Raw genomic sequence first — 12,476 nt, forward strand, 5'->3', positions numbered from 1 at the left:
GCGCTTTTCGGCTGGGAATCGCGGTGGTATGAGTCCGGCCCACACTCGGACCCAGGAGCCCTGCCGCTCCCGGAGAACTGGCTGCCTGGGCGCAAGGCGCGGGGGGCTCTCTTTTTATTCTCTTTAAAATAAAAAAATCCATCTTACTGAGATACAGTTTGTTTACAATAAAATTATCTAATTTCAGATTTATAATTTCATGAGTTTTCACAAATAGATTCAGTCCTGGAATTAACACTGCAATCACGAAACACAATATTTTTACTATCCCAAAATATTCCCTTGTGTTCATAGTTGATAAACTCTTCCAATTTTGGTTTCTGGCTTCCACTACTTTGTATCAACATAATTTTACATTTTCTCCAAGCTTGCATCAACAGAATCATATGTATATAGTCTTTTGTGGCATTTCTTTCTGTTAGCCTAATGATACTCATGTTCATTTATGCTGTTTTTAGTGGTATCCAGTTTATTCCTTTGTATTGCTGAATAGTTACTTGTTCTCTCTATATATAATGTCACTATCACGTGCTGATAGACATCTGAGTTTTTTCCAGATTTTTCTTACCTGGAATAAAACCGTTTTGAACATTGATATGCGAAGTCTATATGTGGACATATGTTTTAATTTTTCTTGAAAAAATACCTAAGAGAAGGATTGCTGCTTGAATTGAAACAATTGTATGGTATTTTGAGTTTGTTAATATGGTAAATTAGACTTAGTGATTTTTGTCTGGTTGGTTTTTTGAGACAGAGTCTCTGTATGTAACCTAGGCTGATTTTGAACTTGCAGCAATCCTCCTGCCTCAGCCTTCCAAGTGCTGGGGTTATAGGTGTGTGCAACCATGCCTGGTAGACTGATTGATTTTTGAATGTTGATCCAACCTGGTCTTCTGAGTCCTTGGCCATGATATATTATCCTTTAATATATTACTGATTCCATTTGTTCATGTATTCTAAGATTTTTAAATTTATATGAGGGGGGAATATTAGTCTAAACTTTTCTTTCTATGAAATGTGTTTGTCTGGCTGTGGTATCTGAGTAATTTTGAATCTAGTCTCATGGAATGACCTGAGAAGTGCTCCATTATTTTCTATTCTCTAGAAGATTAAATAGTTGGTAGAACTCACCAGTGAAGCCAACCAGGCCTGTCCAATTTCTGTAGGAATATTCTTAGCTGTCAATTAACTTTCTTCAATAATTCTGTGACTATTCAACTTATATATTCACTCATTACTTGAAGAAGTACACAGTTGTTGGTGTCACTGATTTTCTTTCTGCTATTTTATTGATTTTCCCTGGTGTGTGTGTGTGTGTGTGTGTGTGTGTTGTGTTGTGTGTATGCATCCTGAGGGTCGAACCCAGAGTCTCGCACATGCTAACTACATACTGTACCATTGAGCTATCCTTCCTACTTATCTTTCCATTTCTCTAATTTTTATTATATCTTTTCTTCTCTTTCCATTACATGCTTCAATTTTCTTTCCTCTTTCTGGTTTTCTAAAGTAGGAGCAAGAACCCTTGTTTATATATTTTTTTTTACAAGACTTTAATGATACAAATTTCTCCGTGCTACTTTAGCAGCACCCCACAAATTTTACTGTTGGTATTTACTTTTTTTGTTGTTCAGTTCAAACTATTTCCTGATTTCTCTGTGATTATCTTCCTAGGCCAGGATGCTGTGAATTTTCCCAGGTATTTTACTGTCACTCATTTCTAGAACATTTTCAGTATCATCACTTTGTATATTTTCAAACTTCTGAAGTTTTTAAAGTCTTCTTTTACGACTGTGAATATGGTCTACTTGAAAAACGTGCAATGTGTTCTTGAATGTTCATTCTACTGTTGCTTCATGGAATACTTTTGAAATGTTTCCTAGGTCCCATTAGTTGAGAGCAGTTTTGACGTCATTTATACATTAAGATCTGCCATTGTTGTGTCAGTCATTGAAAGAAGAGTATGAAAATCTCTAACTGGAAACTTGCAAATCTCTTCTTTCAGCTTTATCAGTTTTTCTGCATGCATTTTTTCATGCATCTTTTATTAGAAAGTAGATCTTTAAAACTTATATTTTGATTTTGCTCCTCCTGGTTTTATGATACTGATGTCATATATTTTTACTCATTCTATAAGCCTTATTGTATTTTGTTATTTTTACATTAAGCTGTCAGTTATTTTTAAAGAAATCAAAATGAGAACAATAGACTCACATTAATCACATACTTAACTTTTCTGATGTACTTTTCTCTTTGATGTGGATCCATATTTCCAGTGAAGTTCTAGTTGAAGAACTTCCTTGAGTGTCTCTTTGACTGTGGATCTCTGGGCAGTGAATATTTTCATACATCACTTTTCTGAAAAGGACTGTAACCTTTATTTATAAAATATATTTCCACTGTGGAACAAAATCTAAACTGGCAGATTACTCTGGTGTTCTTTTTTTCCAGTATGATATTGTTTCTCATTGGCTTTGATTTGCATAACTTTAAGTAAGTTGGCTATCGTTCTGATCCTCATATCCTTATATCTCTGTATATTCTGCATTTTTCCTTCTTTCTCTTGCCATTTAAACTTTTGTCTCTAGTTTTTATCAGTTTAGTTATGATAAATATTATCATAGTTTCTATTATGTTCAACTCTTTGTGGTTTATTTAATTTCTTGAATGTGTAGATCTTCACAAAATTTGAAAACTTTGACCAAGATTTCTTCACAATCTTAGCAAACCTCTCCTACCTCAATTTCTTCAGGATACTAGGTACAAGTGTCTTAGACTGCTTTATACCTTTTCCTGAGTGCTTAAAGTCCTATTCAAGTTTTTAAATTTCCTTTTATTTTCTGTGTTTAATGTTTAAAATTTTCTACTGCTATATCTTCAAGTTCATGAAGCTCTTCTTATATAGTTTTTCATTTCAGATATTTTTATTTCTAGAAGATCCCTTTCTGTATTTTTTAATTTTAATTTTATTAGTACATGTTTGCAATACATGAGTTTACATTCATCTTGTGGTATTTTTACAGCTTCCTATTTTTCCAAATAAATTCCTAGAAATATATAACCCACCAAGATCAAATTATCAAAGAGTTATATTCATGTGTGTGCATATGTGTATGATAACATCCCTAAATAAAAAGGGAAGAAAATCCTACCATTTGAAACAAACATGGATGAGCCTGAAAGAAGTTATGCTAAGTAAAGTAACTCAGGTACAGAGAGACTAATACTGTATGATCTCACTTCTACTCAAAATCTATAACAGTGAGACTCAAGGAAACAAAGAAGAAAATAGTTGCTTTCAGGAGCTGGGTTGAGGGGCATAGAGGGAATGGAGATATGCTAGTCAAAGGTTAGAGGATTTTGTTTGTAAAATAAATAAGCTCTGGATAGCTAAAGTATAGTGCAATGATTACGATTAATAACATTGTCTTGTCTACTTGACATTCACTGAAATTAGATCTTAAGTGTTCTTATCACACACACACATACAAGAAGATAATTGTGTGATGATGAGTGTGTTAATTAGGTTAATTGTAGTACTCATTGCACAAAAGACTGTATAGGAACATAAAATTATTATGTTGTACACTTTTAATATACACAGTTTTTGTTTGTCAATTATGCCTTCATGAAGCTAGAGGAAAAAACCCTTACACTTCTCATCATGCTAGTGTTTCCCTGTGCTTCTATGAGCACAAGTAAATCAGTTATGACTGCCATTTTAATGTTTCTGTTACTTCCATCACATGTTATATTTTTATTCATTTCTACTGATTGAGTTTTCTCCTGGATAGAGACTGTCTTTTCCTGTATATCTGCATAATTTGTCATGTTTAATTGATTCCAAATATTGTGAATTTTACTCTTCTGGCTGCTGGACTGTATTATATCCCCCTTCTATTATTGGTTTTTATTCTAGCACATAGTTACTTTACGTAGAATCATCTTAAATTTTGAAATTCTGATTTATTAGGATAAATTGAGAGAAACCTTAATTCTAGAGCTAATTTACTTCCAACATCAAGATTTTGAATTTTATGAATTTTATGAATTTTACCCAACACTCTGTATATTGCATACTTATCTATTTCTACTTTGTCTTTTGAGAATACAAACTACTGCTGGTCCTGTGTGAGCTTTGGAAATTGTTGTAATTGCAACTGTAATGGTTGGTACATTGTGTCAACTTGAGAAGTTTAGAAGTTTAAGTGACTCTGCAGGGGGCCAGGGTCCTCATTTGTAAACATCCTCATCCTGTGCAACAGGAGAGCAAGGAGATGGTGTGAGTGCTACACATACCCTGCGGGGGGGGGGGATGGGGGTAGCCTGCTTACAATATAAGGGAGGAAAACAGGCTTTCACTCTCCCACCTTCTTGCTTTTGTTGCTTTGCTGTCTTCTGCCACCCGGAAGTGTTGCCTTGTACCATGCCACCCTGCCTTGGAGCCAATTGATTATAGACTGAAACTTCCACAAACTATAAGCTAAATAAATCTTTTCCTCTTTAAATTGGATATTGGGTATTTTATCTCTGCAATGAGAGTAACCAAGACAACAACTTTACATCTTTTCCTCACTTGGCTTTAGTACTGTCTGCTCCAGGGTGTTCAGATTTGTACTTAGTCAAAGACCCAAACAACTCATCCATAAGACTCTGGAACTCTGTCTTGGTTCAGTTCTGTGTTCTTCGGTTCCTGGCACTGCACTTTCTGGCCTACCCTGGCCTTTCTAAACTCTGACCTCATCTTTCCATCACCTTAGCTATTTGTTTTGAGCTCTCCCTTTTAGTGCTTTACCCTGGAGAATTTTTTAGGCACTATTCTGGTCTTTGTTTGTTTTCCTTTTGTGAAAGTTCACTACAGTCTGTTGTCCACTGTCTTAAAAAAATTTTTTTAAACATCTATACTAGTTATTTAATCATTTAAGTCAGAAAGCTAATGTTATGGAATCATTCTATGGTCATCTAAAATGAAAATTTCTCCATTCCACATTTGAAGACTTGCACTCAGCATATATAGAAAAATACAGAGAAGACTTTCAATGCAAGAACAGGATGCAAATTACTATCATGGAAGAGGATCCAAAGGTCCAAGTATCTATAATAGAAAAGTTATCAATAATATAAAACAAACACAAACACTTGCAAATAGAGCAAGTATCTGACATTGACTTGGTTATAGAGTTCCAGTTTTATAGATAAGGACTGAAAGCCACTTTTCCCTTTGGTGGAAGTGGTGGTTTTCTGTGTGACTGGTTTTGAAGGTCATTGGAAAGTCAAAATCATGCATTGAAGGACACTTGAGAATAACTCTAAAATGTTCAGAGTGGGAATATTCATGCTATAAAGAACCTCAGTATTTTCTGTGTCACCTCTAATAGATGGTTTCCAACCCCTTCTCCTACACATTGTGTGGCCAGTTAGTACTGTCTTCTGGAAGGACCTCTTGTAGCATAGGAGCACTTGACCACGTGAAATCCTTTCTATGCCATGCAACCAAACAACTCTCCCTCGTATTTATCTACTATGTTCTCCTGAATAACATAGAATATACGGTGTTAAATAATTGATGAAAATTGTAAGGCCTCCCTTAAGTCTTTTCGATCCAGATTAAAGTCCTCTAACGTCTTATAGGAAACATGGATTTCACACTCTGTCACCATACAAACCATTATTCACTGGACAAACTCTGATGTGTTGCTTTTATACTTAATATGTGATTGCCAGAAATGATACTCTAATTTAAATACAGAGTGAATGAGTCAATTATTTCCTATGACAAGAAAGCTAGATTTCTATTAACACATCTTACAGTGACAGTAACTTCTCCAAAATGCGAAGAGATTTAATTTCTAGGTCTATCTGGAACTACAGGTAACTTAAAACACGTTTGTTTCCTACCCTATTAATATATGAATAGCAGAGATGATCTTAGGGAGCCGATCGGTTCATCCATCTGTCTCAGCCTTGGGTGGAGAGTCACGCTGGTTTCAGATCACTTCTTTTAAAACTCAATGTAACTTTCATTCCTTGAAATAAAGCAAATGCCTGGTGTTTAAGATGATCACTTTTCTTCTGATATTTCCTATCAGCTTCCCGCTGACAAAAGCTACTATGCAGAAAAAAAGGTTTTTGTAAATCCCTGTCAACAATGAGAATGTGGAATCCCTTTAAGAATTAGAAAAGAAGGTGCTAGTCATGGGTTGCAGTCCTAGAATAAGAAAAGTCATAGACAGAGGAATTAGCCTAATACATATTTCATCATGTAAAGTATTTGATGCATTGCACCTAGTGTAAAGCAGAGTGTTAAATGGTACGCCTTGGTTCTAAAACCAGTTGTCATCCACTGATCCTTATCCTGCTTGGGCTCTACAGTATTCTGTACTGTTGATCATATCTCCTGCCTGAAATTCCTTTCTTAGCCACTATTTCTTTTTAATTTTTAAAATTAAAAAAGAAACCTCATGAGTCTTCTCTTCCATTTCTCAAGTCTGACTTTTTCAGCACTGATGCAAATCTTCTTTCTATCTAGTACCACCGGCTGATTTATCTCACTTCCATCCATTCATCTGCCAAGCACAGTATCCCCCATGTGCACAGAAAAGACTTTTCTTTTCAATTCTAAACATCCCCATTTAGATATTCCACTTATTTCCTAAACTGACCTCATCATCTTTTCTTGTGTATCTTCCTCTACCTTCTAGATTACCACATCACGCATCATCATTCCCCTCTTTATTTGTAATGCATACGTTAGCATGTCACTCTTCTGCATAAATTGTTTACTGGATGCTGATCATCTCCACATTAAAAAACACCATGGACAGTGCTCTTCATCGCCTGGCCTCGTCTGACTTCAGACACTCCACCTGCACCTCATATTCCAGTTCGTTTGGGACTGTGAATGTATCATATTCTGATACACTGCTGTGCTTGAATAATAACACTAATAACAACTGCCCATATTTGTGAAAGCCTAATTGTGTTTCAGGTGCTGGGTCATCACACTCTACACTCATTATGTGGTGTGACCCATATGCCAACCCTATACTGTATGTCCTTTAGTGTTCCTACTTTTGGAAGAGGACACTTAGAGGCTTAGAGGCGAAATAATTTACCCAAGCTTGCAGTGAGTAAGTGGCAGAGCCAGAATTCCCACTGTTAGGCATGATGCTATGCTGCTTTTCTCATGCTTTGCACAAGCTGTTCCCCTAGCCTGAAATTTCCTTACCCCACCTGCTTGTTTTGACTGGTTGATTACATTTATCCTTTAAGATAACTCAGGTGTCACCTCGCTCAAGAAGCCAGGGGCTTCTCTGTGGTCCCTTGTTTCTTATGTTCCCAGGAGTCTTGCAAATTAGATCATCTTTTTCTCTCCTGGAATCCAAGCCTCTGGCAGGCAAGGACCATTTCACATTTATACCCAGCACCTACCATGGCACCCAGGATGCAATAGAAACCTCATATATAATTTTATAATAAATAAGACTGAATAAAGCTGAAGTGAAGCTGTATATCTGTATGAAACTATTTGATTCATTGCATTTTCTTACTTGTTTATTTTCTGGCATCACATAAAAAATTGAATCAATATTTCTGTCTTGCTCTTCATGCATAAAATAAGAAGATAGGACTGCATCAGTCATTTTCCCCAGTGTTGCTGTCCTGCAGCATCAGCCTAACCTGGGTACTTGTTGGAAACAGAAAGCCTCAGAGTCCACTCCTGATAACAGAATCCAAAACTCCTGGGGTGGGACCAAGGAACTTGTGCTTAACACGACTTTCAGGTGATAGTCCAATGTGTGGCTACATTTGAGAGCCTCTAAACCACTTTCTAAGCATTCATGGCCAAATCCTACTCAGCACCTGTTTTTGTACAGAAAAGTTTTGTCATTTTCCCCATTAAATGATAGGATTACCAAGGGTGCTTCCTGTTCTGATTCCTTATGAGCCCATGACATCACCTCTGACTGAGAGTGCATGGTCAGTCTGGAGGCATGGGTTCTACATCTAAGGTTTCAACCTTGTTGTGATGCAAATGACTCCTCCAAACCCCAGTTTCCTTAGGTTGAAGGCATCTGTGTACATCTGAATCCTTCTTTCTCTTCCCTACTTAGAATAAACCACCACTGAAAATCTTGTATTTAACATTTCCATGCAAGTTTTTAAAATTATCACTTTATTTAGATGAGGTACATACTCACAAATCCATCACCATAATCTCTACCATAAACCTGTCACTTCCCAAAGTTTCTCTCTGTCCTGTTTGCTGTTGCTGCTACTGCTGTTGTTGATGATGATGATGTGTATGTGTGTGATAAGAGAACTTAGCATAAAACTTACCCTATTAACAAATATTTAAACACACAGTATACTACAATATTGTTAATGATAGGCTCTGCATTATAAAGCAGATCTCTAAGAATAAGTCATCCGGGGTAAGTGAAACTTTTACCTAATACCTCCCCATTTATCTCTTGCATACTCCTCCTACATTTCTACACTATGCTTCTATCAGTTTGGCCGTTTTAACACAGACATGTTAGATCAGACAATATTTTCTTTCTCTGGCTAATTCCACACAACATAAAGACTGTCAGGTTCATCCATGCAGTGAAAAATGGCAGGACTGCCTCCTAATTTAAAGCTGGATAATTTTGCACCTATTATATATGTATGAGCTAGAAGAGTTATCATCACTCTCCTGCTCATTAAAACGTTATTCATAGTATCTACGCATGCTTTTCCCTCATGATCTTGCAGCATTTGTAAATATATATTAAATAAACAGTTAATAATACTATCCCTTGTTGTTAATCTTTACCAGAATAGTATCCTATAATATTTTTCCTGCAGTAGCTTTTTATTTTCTTCATTCCATCCAGTATATTTGTGAGGTTTACTTACTTTTGATAAATACATTGGGTTTTAGTTCATTTAACAACTGAATAATAATCCATTAAATGGATTTTCTTCAATTTATTTTCCCATTCTTCTGCTGACGAGAACTTATTTCTAATTTTTCACTCTGATAAACACTATGTAACCAACATTCTTTTTATTTATTCTGGGGTTTACTTGAGGAACTTTATTTCTGGATTTCAGGCTATATGTATCTTCAGTTTTATTAAATGCATCCAAAGTGTTCTCCAAATCATACGTGTACATGGGGTTTAATCCATATTATTACCAGCAGTTGATATGATTAGACTTTTGGCTTTCTCAGAATGACACAGCTGAAGGAAAATTTTGTGAGTTTTCTTTGGGAGAGGATTTAACATCAATTTGATCCACCCACATTTTTCCATTATGTATGGGATACGCTGCTTCTCCCTTTGTGACACAGCTCCTCCATTTCTGTGAGGTCCCTGGTGGCCCCCCCTTCCTCCAGATGTTTTTGGCTGATTTCTCCTTTGCATTCCAGCCACTTTGATCCTAGCTGCCGTAAAGTTCACATCAATCATTCTTGTGTAATTATTAATACTATGCCTTCATTTGCAAAAATGACCCAGTTTGGGTAATGAATCAACATTGACCTAATGGTAATTCTGTTATGGCTTTTATTTGACTTTTCTGACATCCTGCATTTGTCCATTTTCTCCCTTGTAAATCTGAGACCTCTAAGACTCCTGACCACTTTATCCAAAGTGATTGACTTCTTTTTTTTTTTTTTAAAGAAGCAAAGGTTTATTTAGCTCAAAGCTTGTGGGGATTTCAGTCCATAATTGGCTGGCTCCAAGGCAGGGTGGCACATGGCAAAAGGGTAACAGTTCATCGTGGCAGAAGACAGCAAAAACAACAAGAAAGCCTTGACTTCTAATAATTGTTTAGTAAGTTGTTGTTGCAAGCCACTGCTCTGCCATCTAAAAGGATCCAGTAATTTATGCTTTGTTCTCTTTTCACTGATCTGAGTTGATCCTAAGTCACTTTTCCCATCCTTGAGAGAAATATAAAGAACCTTTCTCTGCAGAAGTAAAGCCCATTCCTGAAAATCACTCTGTCAAGAGGAAGATGTCATGAAATCAGTAACCAAAGTAAAAGGAGACTGAGGTCTGTTTTTACTTCAAGTTTTTGTTTAACAGTTGAGTTTCATGAGATGATTACAATAAGTCATTGTGTTTCTAGCATGAAAATGTGATACAAAGCTTTATGGATTAGAACTGTTCAGGAAACTATCAAGTAGACCCAGGCATAAAAGGAATTGCTCTTCAAGAGAGGTGGCTTGTAAAATGAAAATAATAGTAATAAAGTGGTATCGATAGTCTTTGGTTGCCATGGAAATATTAGTTCGCCTGCTCCTGTTAGGTATTGTAGCTCGTCTCACTATGTTAGGTTTAATAGAAAATCACATACCCAGTGACATTTTTTAATCATGTCTGAGTTTTAAAACAATCACTGGGCTGCAGTGGTAGTGGGTGAGCACAGAATTATGCATTTTAGTTTGCGCATGGATATGACCTCCCTGTTAGTTTTAAAAAGCAGAACAGTCGGGGCTTTCCACTTAATCCTTTTTTGTCTGCATGAGATTAGAAATGTTTGCTGTACATGTGGCAGTTCCTGTATTTTCAGGCTGCTTCCAATTTCAAATTCCTGTCCCTCTGTTAAAACTCTGTGTTGCATTGGAAATGTGGTTATAGGAACTATAACTCAAAGCCTGCAAGGGAAGTAGGAACTCTTCTCAAATTTACCCACTTTATCACTTTGTCCAATCATGTATTCCGTGAACTGAGTAGGTTAGTACAAAATGGAAGCTTGGGAGAATGGGGGTAGTCGGGGAAGAGACAGATACCAGCATTTATTGAACACAATTTATGACCGAGGAACTGTTTTGAACCAAAATATTTAATGATTCCTCTTGACTTGTGCTTTGATGTGTACCCAAGAGCCACACATCTACAACAGAGGTGGAAATAAAATTAGTTTGCACCGCCTTTGCTTCCATGTACTTGTGATTCCTCAAGTCGCATAGGATTAAGGCAAGTTTCTGTTGTCCTCCTGCACACCCTTTACCCGTCTCCTCCTCTCTGCAGGGGCTGCTCCTAAGTACACTTTCTTTCTCACTCCAATCCATTAATGTTATCCAACTGTTTTGCAACACATCGTTAAGACAGAAAGGTCAACAGGCCCTCCTGCATGATCTTTAAAAGGCTGGTAATGTCAAGATAAATGCGTCCTCTTAAATCTGTTTTTAAAGGCCAGAATCATTCATGCATTTTCGGGAGAGGATAATGACATCAAAATTATTACCAGGAACTGGTCCCTGCTCTCATGGGGAAACCAGGATTTACAGCTCAGCTGGACAGAAACCCCTGCTGCCGAGAGCCTGTATTTCATCCCTGATGGACTCTGGGTTAGGGTGGGAAGAGCAAGTCATTCTTCTGACCCCTGCAACAAACCAGTATGCACTCTGTACAAACAAACAAATACCCTCGCTTGATATCAAAGCTCCTAACTTACAAAGAAGTCTTTTTTGCTGAGTATAAATATATAGCATGTGAGATACATATACACGTACTTGTAGTTGTAGAATATATCCACTTAGTAGTTCAGAAACTTGTAGTTGTAGAATATATCCACTTAGTAGTTCAGAAACTTGTAGTTGTAGAATATATTCACTTTGGAGTTCAGAAACACTGCTTTTAAAAAGCCACTTGAATTTGAATTGGCTAAAGAGCTGCAACTTTCATGACTATTTTTGTTCAGGGTGCAATATCTCACACTTCTTAATTTCTTTACTTTCTTTCAAAGATTCAGCTTTCAGAGGACTACGTAAACCCAATGTTACCCAAGTCCCATGATGTGCACTTTGCATCTTGCTGATCTCCTGGGATGATGTGGGGGAAGCAGACATTGGAATTTTACAAATAGGAAAATCCCTGAGGGCTTGGAAGTTGAGCAGTTTACAAATCTGTTCGATTTGGGCTGTTTATTCCAAATACTAACATCTATTGCTGCATTCTAGTCTCAACAGGATTAGCATCAGAGTTAGGCAACATTTAAAATTTTAGAATCCACTTAATCACTGCTGTAATACAGTTGGATGTGGTCACCAAAAAGATGTTCCAAGATCACCTCTTGAGATCCTAAACTTGAGATGATAATTCTACCTCCTATGACGATTATTGCTAAATTAGACAAGAGAAAGAATCTCCAGGAAGCCCAGTTGGGTTTCAGCAATGACAATCTAAAGAGACTCAAGTTATGTGTTTACCTTACCATCTAAAACTGCAGGTGTTTAACTTTTACTGGTGAAAACGTTAGCCAGACCTGGTGGCACATGCTGTAATCACAGCCACTCAGGAGACTGAAATAGGAGGATCACAAGTTAAGAGGCCAGCTTGGATAACTGAGAAAAACTCTGTCTCAAAGTAAAATCTTCAGAAAGGACTGGGGAAGTAGCTTAGTGATAATGTGCTTGCTAGCACATTGGAGGCCTTGGGTTTAATCCTCAATACTACCAAAGAAAAATAGAACACCTAGGC

At 36.8% G+C, this 12,476-nt stretch overlaps 1 protein-coding gene across 1 annotated transcript in view; it reads left to right on the forward strand.

Annotated features, from left to right (window-relative positions):
- The window catches only part of Ca10 (carbonic anhydrase X), a 484,596-nt gene that overhangs the window by 105,582 nt on the left and 366,538 nt on the right, over window positions 1–12,476 (forward strand). The gene's annotated exons all lie outside the window — the stretch shown is intronic.

The sequence above is a fragment of the Chinchilla lanigera genome, unplaced genomic scaffold (genome assembly GCF_000276665.1).
Source record: "Chinchilla lanigera isolate Chin_1 unplaced genomic scaffold, ChiLan1.0 scaffold00050, whole genome shotgun sequence".
NCBI lineage: Eukaryota > Metazoa > Chordata > Mammalia > Rodentia > Chinchillidae > Chinchilla > Chinchilla lanigera.